Source organism: Leuciscus leuciscus (genome assembly GCF_965113295.1).
Source record: "Leuciscus leuciscus genome assembly, chromosome: 24".
NCBI lineage: Eukaryota > Metazoa > Chordata > Actinopteri > Cypriniformes > Leuciscidae > Leuciscus > Leuciscus leuciscus.
The window spans coordinates 9,041,523-9,053,884 of record NC_138723.1 but is presented as its reverse complement, the minus strand read 5'-3'; the positions used below and the strand labels follow the sequence as shown (position 1 = coordinate 9,053,884).

The 12,362-nt window shown below is 43.2% G+C and overlaps 1 protein-coding gene across 2 annotated transcripts in view; it reads left to right on the top strand.

Moving 5' to 3' along the window:
• The first annotated feature begins 414 nt into the window (after positions 1-414).
• The window catches only part of LOC309489887 (protein FAM163B-like), a 36,661-nt gene continuing 24,713 nt past the window's right edge, over positions 415-12,362 (top strand). The window contains exon 1 of one of the 2 annotated variants that reach the window (XM_082158839.1): positions 415-1,248. The gene's annotated coding sequence lies outside the window, so the exon portion shown is untranslated. Of the gene's footprint in view, positions 1,253-12,362 lie in introns of both variants that reach the window. The other variant, XM_082158838.1, reaches the window with a different exon arrangement.

Here is a 12,362-nt window from a genome sequence, read left to right as displayed (position 1 = left end):
CCAAATTATTAAATTTTTAGTAGCTAAATTTAGTAATAATAATCAAAATAAACATTTCTTCCTTCAAGTTCATGATCCTAACTGTATACTGTTTAAAGCGCAGTAAACATTCGTTGATTAATGTCCTATCAACGGCTCAGAATGCGGCTCATCCAATTAGAATTTAGATTAGGAACTCGGAACTATTCGTTTTATAAAACATCTTATTAACATAATGTTTATTAATAATGTAGCCTACGGTATGTGATGCCCAGTAAATTGTTATCACATTTGTGGTAATTAGGCAAAAAATGCTTGTGTTGATGAAATAAACTACAGCATTAGTGTGGCCCCCAGAAAGTTTAGCATACATTTTTACGACTTATTAATCAGTAAGGTGTTATATGAACGCCTTCCATGGGCTCTGATGAATTTATGACGCTTCTCTGGATTCGTTGAATTCACATCTCAGTTCCTGATAGCCGCATATCGTCAGTCAGTGTCCGGAACTGTAAAACCGTCTCAGCCCACTCCGCGCGCGGGCAGATTTACAGTGCACTTCAGCTGCACGAGACAAACAGCAGCAATTATCTCGCGCGACACCAAACATATACGGCACATCAGCGTCGCGAGCTCAGCTCTGAGGAGATTTCACAGTCCGTAGTATTTTGTCGCACAAAGAGAAGGAGGAATAGAGAAGACACTAACACATGGAGCTTGAGTGTATTGTGATATAGAGCTGCGAAGGTTTTCATGTTGCGATTGGGGACGTTTTAAAGGAACAGCGTTTTGTACGGCACTTCGTTTTACGGACCACTCTTCGATGCAGAACTATTTAATTTCTTCGAACGAAGGCGGATTTGAAAACTATTCAAAGGGACTTTTGGTCACCTCAACAAGTTTTTCTGTTCTAAATTACTATACTGTGCTCTCGGGGCTTCTACCTTTCCTTACATTCAAGGAACTGTCTATGAAAAGTCTTCAGGATGTTGACAACTCCACCATAACGGATATGAAATAAGGAACTCTTTGATTTTGCAGCGAAATCGCGTGAGATTGTTAATACGACACCATAATTGTTTTATTCACCCCATTCGCTTCATGTTTTAAACCGTTTTAGGACCCCGAAAGTCGAGGGGGGGAAACGACTAAAGTCACTTACGCGGAGCCCGTAACAGTTCAGTTAAAACTCGTTCATGAAGCTCGTGCCCGTCTCGTTGGAGCATCGTCACTTCTGCAGATGTGCTCTGGTTCAATTCTAACCATCGTGTAGGTAAGATTTCCACATTATGGGCTTTACAACACTAGTGATTTAGTTTGGCTTATTTGTCCACAATCTTGCTTTTGTTGTGAAGAAATGTAATGTGTGAACGGTAATTGTTCCTAATTCGCGTTTCATGTCAATAATGCTCGAAGGCATATTCTCCACTTGACATTTGCATTATTGGCACTTTTAATTAAATGAAATTAGGCCTGTTTTTCTTGATGTAGCTGCAAATGCCATTGTAGGAAGTTGTTCTCTGTCCATGGTGCTGAAGTTATGGAAAGTTGACCTGCTGAACTCTATTAAGTTCAAATCTATTTATGTTACATACACTGAGAATATCTTACACAACGAAAACATTACTTCTATACAATTAAATACATATAAGGAGAGGTTCAATTCCAGGTAAAACCAATTTTTAAACCACATTTTTCTACTGTTGCATCCAAAGAGAGCCCTTGTTCAATCTACAATGCACTGTTGTGATCACGTGACCAGTAAGCCTGTCTTCTTTACACATCTTAATGTCACTTGCAGTCGAGCAGATATGGCAATGTACACTCTTTCTGATTGGTAGATTTGATTTCCCATGACCCTTTTGAAAGGTGCAAGGAGATTTTTCCCTTATGTCAGTAGCGAGATGGGACAGGGGGATGGGCATTTCCTGCATAATAATGTTAAAGAGTTTTTTCCACCCCCAGCCATGACCGTTCCTCCATCCTTTACCCTCCCCCGTCACATCTCCGCCTCTCTGTATTAATTGCAATGGCACATCTATTCCAATGTGTCGTCTTCAAAGGAGGGTAAAAACAAGGAACAAGCCAGTGTCACATATGCAGACTTTATTTTAAATGCAGCCACCACTTCTTTAAAATTATCTTAAAAACAGCTTTTCTGTGCTGTAACAGTGGATGAATGAGTTATTTCAACCTGATCTGACCTGTAAACATACCTTTCAGTGCTGTAACCACTTGTAGTCAAGTTAATTAAGTCATATTTTTGACTGTCAAAGGAATATTGTTCTCATGCTGTTCTAAACCTGTGTGGTTTTCTTTCTTCTGAGGAACACAAAAGAAAATATTTAGAAAAATGTTTTTGGACCCCATTGACTTTCATTGTATGGACAAAAAAAACCCCAGTTCAAACATTCCTCAACATATCTTCATGCTCGACAGAAGAAAGTAAGTCATACAGGTCAGGGATGGCATGAGCTTAAGTAAATGATGACAACATTTTTTTTGGGGGGTGAAATATCCCTTTTTGATGTTAACACATAAAGCTGATTTTTTTAGGCTACCTAAAAAAAAGAGAAAAAAAATTATGATAATGTGCTTCTCAGGGACTAAAATGATTTGTATTCCGCATTCAGCAATGATTGGGAGGGACGGAGTCAGCATATGACATATGAGTCCATGTTTTGTTTTTTTTAGCTGCTATGTACACAACCTCCAGCCTTCTTCCATCACCACGAAGAGGATAAAAGTGTTTACAGGTGTTACATAAAAACACTCTTTAGTGAGATATCACAGCGTGTGTGTTTGGTGTTATTCCTGTACGGTGGCTGAGTACAGCTACAGCCTCTTTTCCACTTTTCTTCCTGTCCTAATCTTTTTATATCTCTGCCTGTCTGCTTGGCAAGCGGCCACTCCGTATCCAGATTCATTCCACCGTTATGTGGTTCGAAAGTTGCTGTTTCACATTGAACACCCCTAGATGTGCACGGCCCCTCTATGGAGAAGATGAGTTTCCAGCTGAGAAACCTCTTCCAAACCAAAAGCTGTGAGAAATAATCCATTTTGGTGTTGCTTTGGGACCTTCATTGCTTTCCAATTCAGCTTGGGGGGGGGATGTGACAGCATCAGCTTCCATCTTCTGTTAAAAACAGTCTTTGTAACGTCTAACATGTTTATATTCTGCAAGGCATCGGATGGCATGTTTTCCCTTGGGGCGGCAGGAGCGTTGTAAGCCCATGCTGGTGTCTGCGGTCGTAGGAAGTGACATGGGCTTGTGGCAGGAGACATAGCAACCGTGTGGGGGTGCGTGGGGGAGGGGATGGAGGAGGAGAGCAGGACGGGTGGACAGTAAAGGACATAAATGAAAGAGAAGCGAGGAGATGTGGTGTGAAAGCCTGCAGGATCTGGCAGAAAATCTCCAAATATCCAATCACTAAACGTCTCTCCATATAAACCATATGGTCCGTTTTAAAACTGTGTGCTACAAAATATTTAATATAATTCCATCTGAGGTGATGCAATAAAAAGTGGTTGTTACACTATGTAATTATAATGCACACACAGTCGGTTACCCCTCAGGTCGGAGTGGCTCGAAACGCCTGTTGTTCCAGTTCCTTTAGAAATACATAGTGCTGCGAATTTGATTGAAGTGAATTTAATTATACAAAATAGGAGGGATATTTCATCAATTTAACATGTGTGAGAGTTTATTTGGATTCATGTAATGTCATTGATGTACCTTATATGAGAATCTTTTATAGTCAAACACCTGGACTATCACGTAATATAGTTATAAATAGATATTTCGATGAGAATATAGGAAGTGCTTCTATGTTGAGAAGACGACTCAGGAACCCTGATGATTGGATGTGTCGGTCAGTGTATTGTCCGTTCCACATTTAGCTCTTACAAAATAGAATTTGATGGTTCAAAATGAACTGGATATTGACATTTTCTTCAGGGAGTGCTGCTTACCCATGAAAAAACCTGCCGGAAGTATGCTAAAGTGCTCTGGGTGGTTGCCAGGCTGTTGCTACATGGTTGCTAATGTGTTTAGGGCTGCGTTTCTCAAAAGCATTGCAAGAACCACCGATGTTCGCTATACGATCAACTTAGCTCATGATGCTTTTGAGAAACACAGCCCGGGATGGTTATTCTTCTAAGTAGTTGAAATGTGATTGCTTATTGGCACTTAGCAAGCACAGCTCTATGTCTAAAATAACATTGTGGTCATGGTTTATGGTTCTTGCTTCAGTTAAAAAGTAACAGCAAAACTTCAACTTTAATTTGTTTGTAATTTCCATAGGAAAAGAGAAGAATGTGAGTGTTTTTTTGACAAAATGGTGGCTTAAAAGGATAGTTCACCCAAAAATGAAAATTCTGTCATCATTTGTTCCAAACCTGTATGAATTTCTTTCTTGTGTTGAACACAAAAGAAGATCTTTTGAAGAATGTTGGTAATCAGACAGTTGATGGACACCATTGACTTCCATAGTATGGGGGAAAAATAGTATGGAAGTCAATGGGGTCCAAAAACTGTCTGGTTACCAACATTCTTCAAAATACCTTCTTTTGTGTTCAGCAGAAGAAAGAAATTCATGTTAAAATGCCCGTCTTGACAAGTATCTTCATACACATTTGATAATATCTTTAGTGAACTTAAAACAGTTGTATCACACATGTATCAGAATATTGGATCTGTGCATTAGCTCTTAAAGTGACAGCAGCCTAATATTCCTGATGCTGTCTGTGTTTTTAATGTTAATCAAACATAAAAGACAAAGAGAAAATCACTCACTACTCTAGACTGAATAACTTTTGTAACTTCAATAAAGGATTAATCTGTTTCGTGGCTGGGAAAAAATATTTATGGCTGGTAAATTTTCTTAAGTCACCGGCCATTGGCAGATGTGATAAATAGTTAATTTTAGGCCCTGGTCGCATTACATTGGCTTATTCTGGCCAAGAACTGTCCACTTAAAAAGGATGATGTTGCGCACTTATAAAGCAACCAACAACAATTAATTTTGTTGTTAGGCAGGGGCAGTTCAATCTGAAATAGTTGAACACTAAAGAAATTAGCTTAAAATATTTGAATATGTAGAATATCAGCTTTATTTGAGTGACCTGACCTGACTTTGAAATTTGAAAATGAGACTATAGTTAACATCCTTTTAAGTCTTGTCATTTTGAAAGACAAATGACGTGTTAATTTAGGGAAAAAGGTACATCTAACTCTAACCTACATGATAGACGTGACATTCTGACATTCATTGTTCCATGAGTAGATCTAATGCAAACCTTTATTTTTATGCCATTTAGGAAATGTATACTTTTCAGCATCTAAATAATTTAACTTCAAGCTTGATTTGATGAAATAGACAGTAATTATGCCTGAATACCACAGGTTACAAATGGATAACCCCAATGCAGAACACCTGCAATTTACAGCAGATGCCATTTTAACTATTAATTTGCATGAGCTTAAATCACTGTATTGTGTGGGTGAGACTTACTCAAGCGGCATACCTGTTTGACATTTCCATGGTGACAAGATGACACTTTAAGTGCCCTTGAAGGATTTCATCTCTTTAGATGGTATAGGGCATAATGACCAGGGCAGACAGGCTAGTGGACCTATTATTTGCGGCAAAGTGTTGCTATATACAATGAATTAGAGCTGCACTATTATAAATCATGAAAATCATCAAAAATCTTGTTTTTCAATTATTTTCCTGGAATTTTAATTGCAATTATTAACGTTGATTAAACGTCATATCCAGTCCATAGAGGGTGCTGTTTAAAATGTATGCACTAATATAATTTTGCTTAAAGAATAACCACCAAACGGGTTAAACTGTTCCATCCTTGTTTTCTGTTCACAGTCATGAGATGCCAAAATGTAGATAGATATGGTTATCACAATGTCAGTCATCGCAATTTCATCAGTGACTCCCGCAGAACTATAATTTAGCAGATTCACTCCCGCATTTAACTACCAGTTCTGTCATGAAACTCTAGACGGCGCAGGCTGATAGGTCGTTAACTCAGTCTGCTTGCAATCACATCATTCTCTATAGGGCACAGCTGATTGGTTCCTGCTGTATCAGTAGCCAATGACCTGCTCATCCTTCAAATACTTGGTCAGCATTTGCTGTAGCAGTTGCAGTGTGCTTTCAGAAACCCTCCATCTTCCCCAGCTCCACCTGTATAGATCTGCTACTGGTAATTCATGTACGCTATTGTACAGCAGAAGCATGTCTAACTTGCTCACAGCTGTGTGTCTGTGTATGTATTGTCAGTAGCAAATGTCTACTTGATCAGCAGCAATAACAGCAGATCTATTCTGTAAGGGTGTCACGATCTCGATTATCGAATAAAAAAATGGAATCGTCGATGCTGCCACGCCCCTTTTGTCACGTCAGCTCGGCATGCCTGTAATAGGTAAAACTCCTTTTCTCGAGAATATTGAAGCCTTTATTTTAAAACGCATTGCAGCTGCACAGCGAGAGCATCATAGCTCGTCTGAGCGAGCTGATTGGCTGTGCTGCGGCAACTGCACGAACCTATGGCGAGTAGGAGCGCTTGGCGCCCTGCCAACCTCGAGCGCGCCAATTTGGACGCGGCTGAAGTGTATAAATTCAGAGAAAACTCGCCAAAGGACTTTAGGTTTAAATCGACTGAAGCGAAGTACCTGATATGAGCGAAATAGCTAGCACGGCAAGGCAACGCAGTACCTTATCTCTAAGGGAACCGAGGTTACGCAAGTAACCAAGTACGTTCCCTTACAAGAACGTTCTCTTGTACTGCGTTGCAAACGCTGTGGGAACCCAATTTAAAACGCCGTGCTATTCGCCTGTGACTGCTCTGAGGAGTCCAGGGAGCCCCGGGACTATATTTAGGTAATAAGTTATATTGTTTAAGTTTCCAATTGACTGAGGATGTAAGTTATTGTTACATTATGTTGTTAATAAACGTTTTAAATTTGACAATGTGTGTGGTACATTGCGAACAAAGGTCAGATATTATTATATTGCATAAAAGTCTAAAAATGGCATAGCTTGTGTGTTCAAAATTTTTTTTTAATTAAATCGAGAATCGAATCGAACCGTGACTTTAGAATCGAAAATGTAATCGAATCGAGGATTTGGAGAATCGTGACACCTTTACTATTCTGCCAAGCTCACGAAAACTCCCATTGTAATCAATGAAGCTGACTATTGCATAATAAATGTCTTATTTACATTGTGCAAACACTTGGTTAAAATGAGACGACTCCTGAACTACTTCCGACCTCAGTGAGTTCCAGTCAATCATGCGTCATGTTCACATATTGAAAGCATTTCGTGTTTTTGTGTTAATTATGGCAAAAACCGAAAGAAAAACCCCCCAGCTTTGCTTTGAAAACAGCTGACCAAAATCAAAAATTAAGGTTTCATTATACAGTATAAAACTAATGTCTAATGTTAAAGTTTTTTTTTTTTTCTCTATGCTCGTTGGAAGCAGGACTTGCCGCCATCTTGGAAGTGATGTCAAATGACGCATCTCGCTGAGGTGAGGGTTCGCCCCGAGTTCACAAGTCGGATGGCCCACTTCAATGGTGTTCCAGACATTATTTCCAAGTAGGAGGTGGGAAAAATCCTAATTCCGAGTCGTCCAGAAAAGAGCATCAGTCAATGAGATCACGATGAACAAGACTCGCTTTGAGGCAGATTTTTCTGCGCAGTGACTTATTTAAACTCCTTGGATTGGCCATAGCAATGTCATGTGCTCAACATACAGCGCTCAACGCTACAAATCTATAGATAAGCAAATACATTTTAGTTGAAATTCTGAAAATTTTGCAGACTTTGCATCATGAAAGATTACCCTAATATATCAGACTGTTTGAACTAACCAGTAGGTCTATAAGAAACATTAAATAAGTACACCCTGGCATTTGAGCGTGCCCGCTTCGGTTTGTTTATCTGCGGTATGCATTTCTGCATATTCTATGCAATTCAAATCCAAGCTGTCCGCAGCAATCAGTTTACTTCCTGTATGCAAGTGTTTGTGATATCAGAGATATTCTGCACATTAGGAAAAAGCTGTGTTTGTGTACTTTGGTAAGGGAATACATCTCGCTGCTGTCATATATTTGGATCAGTGAGGGTTTAACATCAGTCCTTTATAGATGGAAGTACACATGTGTTCATTGGCCCTTCATTAGTGTGGGAATGAATTATTTAATGGCATACCTGCACGCTCTATCCCTCAACACACATGGATCACTCAGATAGGCCTGTGCAGTAGCCGTGGGGTTGCCAAGGGTAACGCTTTATTTGTCACGAACCACAAATAGAAAGATTATGCAGGGTGCATATGGCACTGTTTCATATTATTCATCTTGAAGTGCTTTTACTGAGTTTGATGTGTGACTTAGAAATGAGAATAGGCTTTTTAATCTTTATAGTCGGCGTATGAAGAAATAGTCATTGAGTTATTTTTGAATTAATGTGGTATGAACAAATGATCTGCCACATTTATTCCTAAACCAAAAGAAGTGGTATTGATATGCCTGGTAACCTTTTATAGTGTGTTTGTTTACTGTCAGCATTCTGCTTTTTTTGCTTGTTTGTTGATATGAATTGTTGATGTATGATGGTTTCAAGACTCGCGGCTTTATTCGCGCCATAACAAAGGACATGTTATATTACTAAGTCATTATAGGCTATTTAATTCTTTTGGCCCATATAGAATTGTCCTTCAGGCTCTGTATATTTTGTAACTTTTCAGGACAAGTGTGTTGAGCTTGTCTGAACATGATTTAGTCATATATAAGGTTTCTTCTTACTTTTATCTCTTTGAAATTAAAGAAATGTAGTTTTGACTGCAGGGTGAGCGAAACTTTCGCTAGGTTACACTATACTCTTACTTAGAGAGTTCTCTTACGAGAGGTACTCTCGTACTGCGTAAATCTTACGCTAGGGGAAAATCTCTTTTCCGCGAGATACTGAAGCCAAAAAATTATCCTTAATTTTGAAATAATGTAAAACGCGTTGCGGCAGCATGCAGACACAGGCGAGACGGCTTGTGCGCCTATTGGCTGCCCTGCGGCAACTGCAGCAGCCTATCGATAAGGCCCACTCATGACGTCAGCTCCAATGGGGGCGCTTCGCGCCCAATACGTCACGTCCCGCCAGAATGGGCGTGGTCTAGGGCTATAAACATAGCTTCGAGAGGCTAGCTCACTGATTTTTCATCTCTTCAGCGAAGCTCTCGCATCGCTGGATCCGGAGAGAAGCCGCGCCGTCTGAAAAAGCCTTTCAGCGGGACGAGTCGACACTCTGAAGCCGCTGGCCGCGCCGCCTTCAGTCGCCTTCCTGCTGCGCTATCCGGCGTTATATCCTTTCTCTGCTACTGTGTTTTGTGTATGTGTGTGTGCTCGCCGCCGCGACACACACTCTCATTGCACTAAAAGAGCCGGGCGTCTTTTTCAAGACGCCCCTTTCCTGAGGATCACGCAGCTCTCGCGCTCGCGCTCGCTGCACTGCGAGCCAGTTACTGCCTGGTGACTCTGAGGACTCACCTGGCATCCTTCTCCGAGACTGCTCCTCCGCCCCCCCCAACCCGCAAAGCTCGCCGGTGCGCCCGCTTGCCTTGCCTGCTTGGGGGATGATACCTGCTCTCCCTCTGTTCGAGCCGCGCAAACCGCGCCGTTCACAGGGGATGTCAGGAGCGGACGGTCACGGGGCTAGCTTTCTCTCTCCCTCTGTTCGAGCCGCGCAAACTGCGCCGTTCACAAGGGAGGCTGGAAGCGGACGATCGGGGTTAGTTTTTCTTTACGTTACAAGAAAGCTACCCTGCCCTTGCGCCCCATTCACGCGTCACTCACCGGCGAAAAGACAACTCAGTTCCCTGATTAGGCGACTGGAAATATCAATATTGCAGCAAACGAGCCTGTTGTAACACGCACGCTTGCAAGCAAACGCCGAAGAAAGCATGTTGACGCTCTCTTATATGCTCATGCATCTATACACCTTTGTGTTCCCCCCCTGTGGCTCAGTGGCGGAATCTTAGGTTTTTCGCACGAGGGACCGGGGTTCGAATCCCGGTCTAACGGCAGATATATTATGCCTCCAATGCTTCGCTCTGTCAGTTCCCTGAAAGGCGACTGCAGATGTGCATTTTGCAGCCAACGAGCGCGCTGTACAACCCGCTCGCCTGCACCCAAACACCGTTTCTATGGTTCCCGTGCATCACTGGCGAAAGGAGAAAAGGGTGTTTTTAGCCCCGCTGCGGCCGGGCCGACCTCCACTCCTGACACATTTCTCATTCCCCTCTTAAGTTCAGGTGACTGGAAATGTCAATATTGCAGTGAGCGAGCCTGTTGTTTTGCACGCACGCCTGCAAACAAACGCCAGCATGTTGACGCTCTTTGATAATACTCGCACTACTGAATGTCTATGTGTCTTCCTCTGTGGTCCAGTGGTAGATCGTCAGATTTTCACGCGAGAGACCCGCGATCGAATCCCGGGTCTACCGGCAAAACACACTTTTTGCCGTCAATTCTCGCTCTGGCAGTTCCCTGAAAAGGCGACTGCAGATGTGTATTTTGCAGCCAACGAGCGCGTGGTACAACCCGTTCGCCTGCACCCAAACTCTGTTTCTATGGTTTCCGCCTCTGAAGTTCAGACGACTGGAAATGTCAATATTGCAGTGAACAAGCCTGCTGTAATACACGCACGCCTGCAAACAAACGCCAGCATGTTGACGCTTTCTGTTTCTATGGCAACTTCTCGCTCGTTCAGTTCCAGTAAATGCGACTGTTCCAGTGTATTCTGCAGTAAACAAGTCGGCGAAATAGCCCGCTTGCCTGCACACAAACGCCGCTTTTACGGCTACCCAGATAAATCCCATAAGAGTGTATTTTCTGGTGTCCCGGCCACGGCCGATGGTGTTACGAATGTAGACGAAATTCCTACACACAAACACAGCCCGTCACACAGGGCTCGCGCACATGAAATCGACCCAGGTCGATTGCGCATTAAACGTGGTAAATGTGCCCACTGCCCAGTGCCCACAAACACTACGTTCCGCATATCTCAAGGTTTCTGTAAAAACAAAACCAACGTGCATTCGCTCTGCTCAGGCGGACAATGCTCTCAGTGTTGTAAATGTGCCCGCTATCCCGCGCCCACATTCACACATAGACATGACAGGTCCTACGGGACTCGCCCAGCCCTCCCCTCTCGGTTGACCACCGCAAAGGAGTCGAGCGCGGGCAATCTGCCCGCTGTTATCAGCGCGCCCCCTGCCTCGAAGCGCGACGCTTATGTTACAGCACACCGAAGCCCCTCTGTCGCTGAGCGACCAGAGCGCGCTCCGCATTCAGCCCCTAGCCATTCGTGCAGATGCATGGGCAAGGCTACCCGGGGGTTTTGAAGTGGGTGCTAGACATTATAGAAAGAGGCTATTCGCTACAGTTTCGCCGACGCCCTCGCCGCTATGTGACGCGCGTCGAAGCTACGGTAAAAACAGAAGTAGCACCACCTACTTCGAGCCGAAATTTTGAAACTGTTGAGCAAAGGGGCCATAGAGCCTTTATCTCAAGCTCAGAGTGAAGGAGGGCTATACAGCAGATACTTCCTGGTACTGAAAAAAGACGGGGGTCTCAGACCCATACTAGATCTAAGGCAACTGAACAGAGTGCTTGCGAAGCAACAGTTCGGAATGCTCACGACCAGAAAAACCCTCACGCACATTCGCCGAGGAGATTGGTTTGTGTCAATAGATCTGAAAGACGCATATTTTCAAATACAAATAGCGTCACGTCACAGGCGACGTTTGAGATTCGCCTTCGAGGGCCAGGCATATCAGTGCTCAGTCCTACCGTTCGGCTTGTCTCTAGCCGCTCGCACCCCTCAGACTACAGGGCATGCGAGTATTGAACTACTTGGGAGATTGGCTGATTCTAGCTCAATCTCACTCGGTGCTCATAGAGCACAGGACCAGTTTGCTCGATCACCTCGAGAATCTGGGTCAATTGGGCGAAGAGTTCTCTGTCTCCCAGACAGATAATATCTTTTCTGGGCACAGAACTGGACTCGCTGTCTATGATAGCGCGACTGTCACCAGAGCGCGTACTAGACATTCAGCGCGCAGCGAGCTCTTTCCGCTGCGGCGCATCTGTCCCGCTCAAGAAATTTCAGAGGATGCTAGGTCTCATGGCCTCAGCATCATCAGTACTTCAGTTGGGCTTGCTTCGCATGCGCCCGCTACAGTTCTGGCTGAAAGCGCGAGTACCGCGCCGAGCGTGGGCTTCCGGTCTGCTTCGTCTCAAGGTCAATCAGAAATGCATCGCAGCTCTGAAACCTGGGAAAGCAAACGACTTGTACCAATCAGGT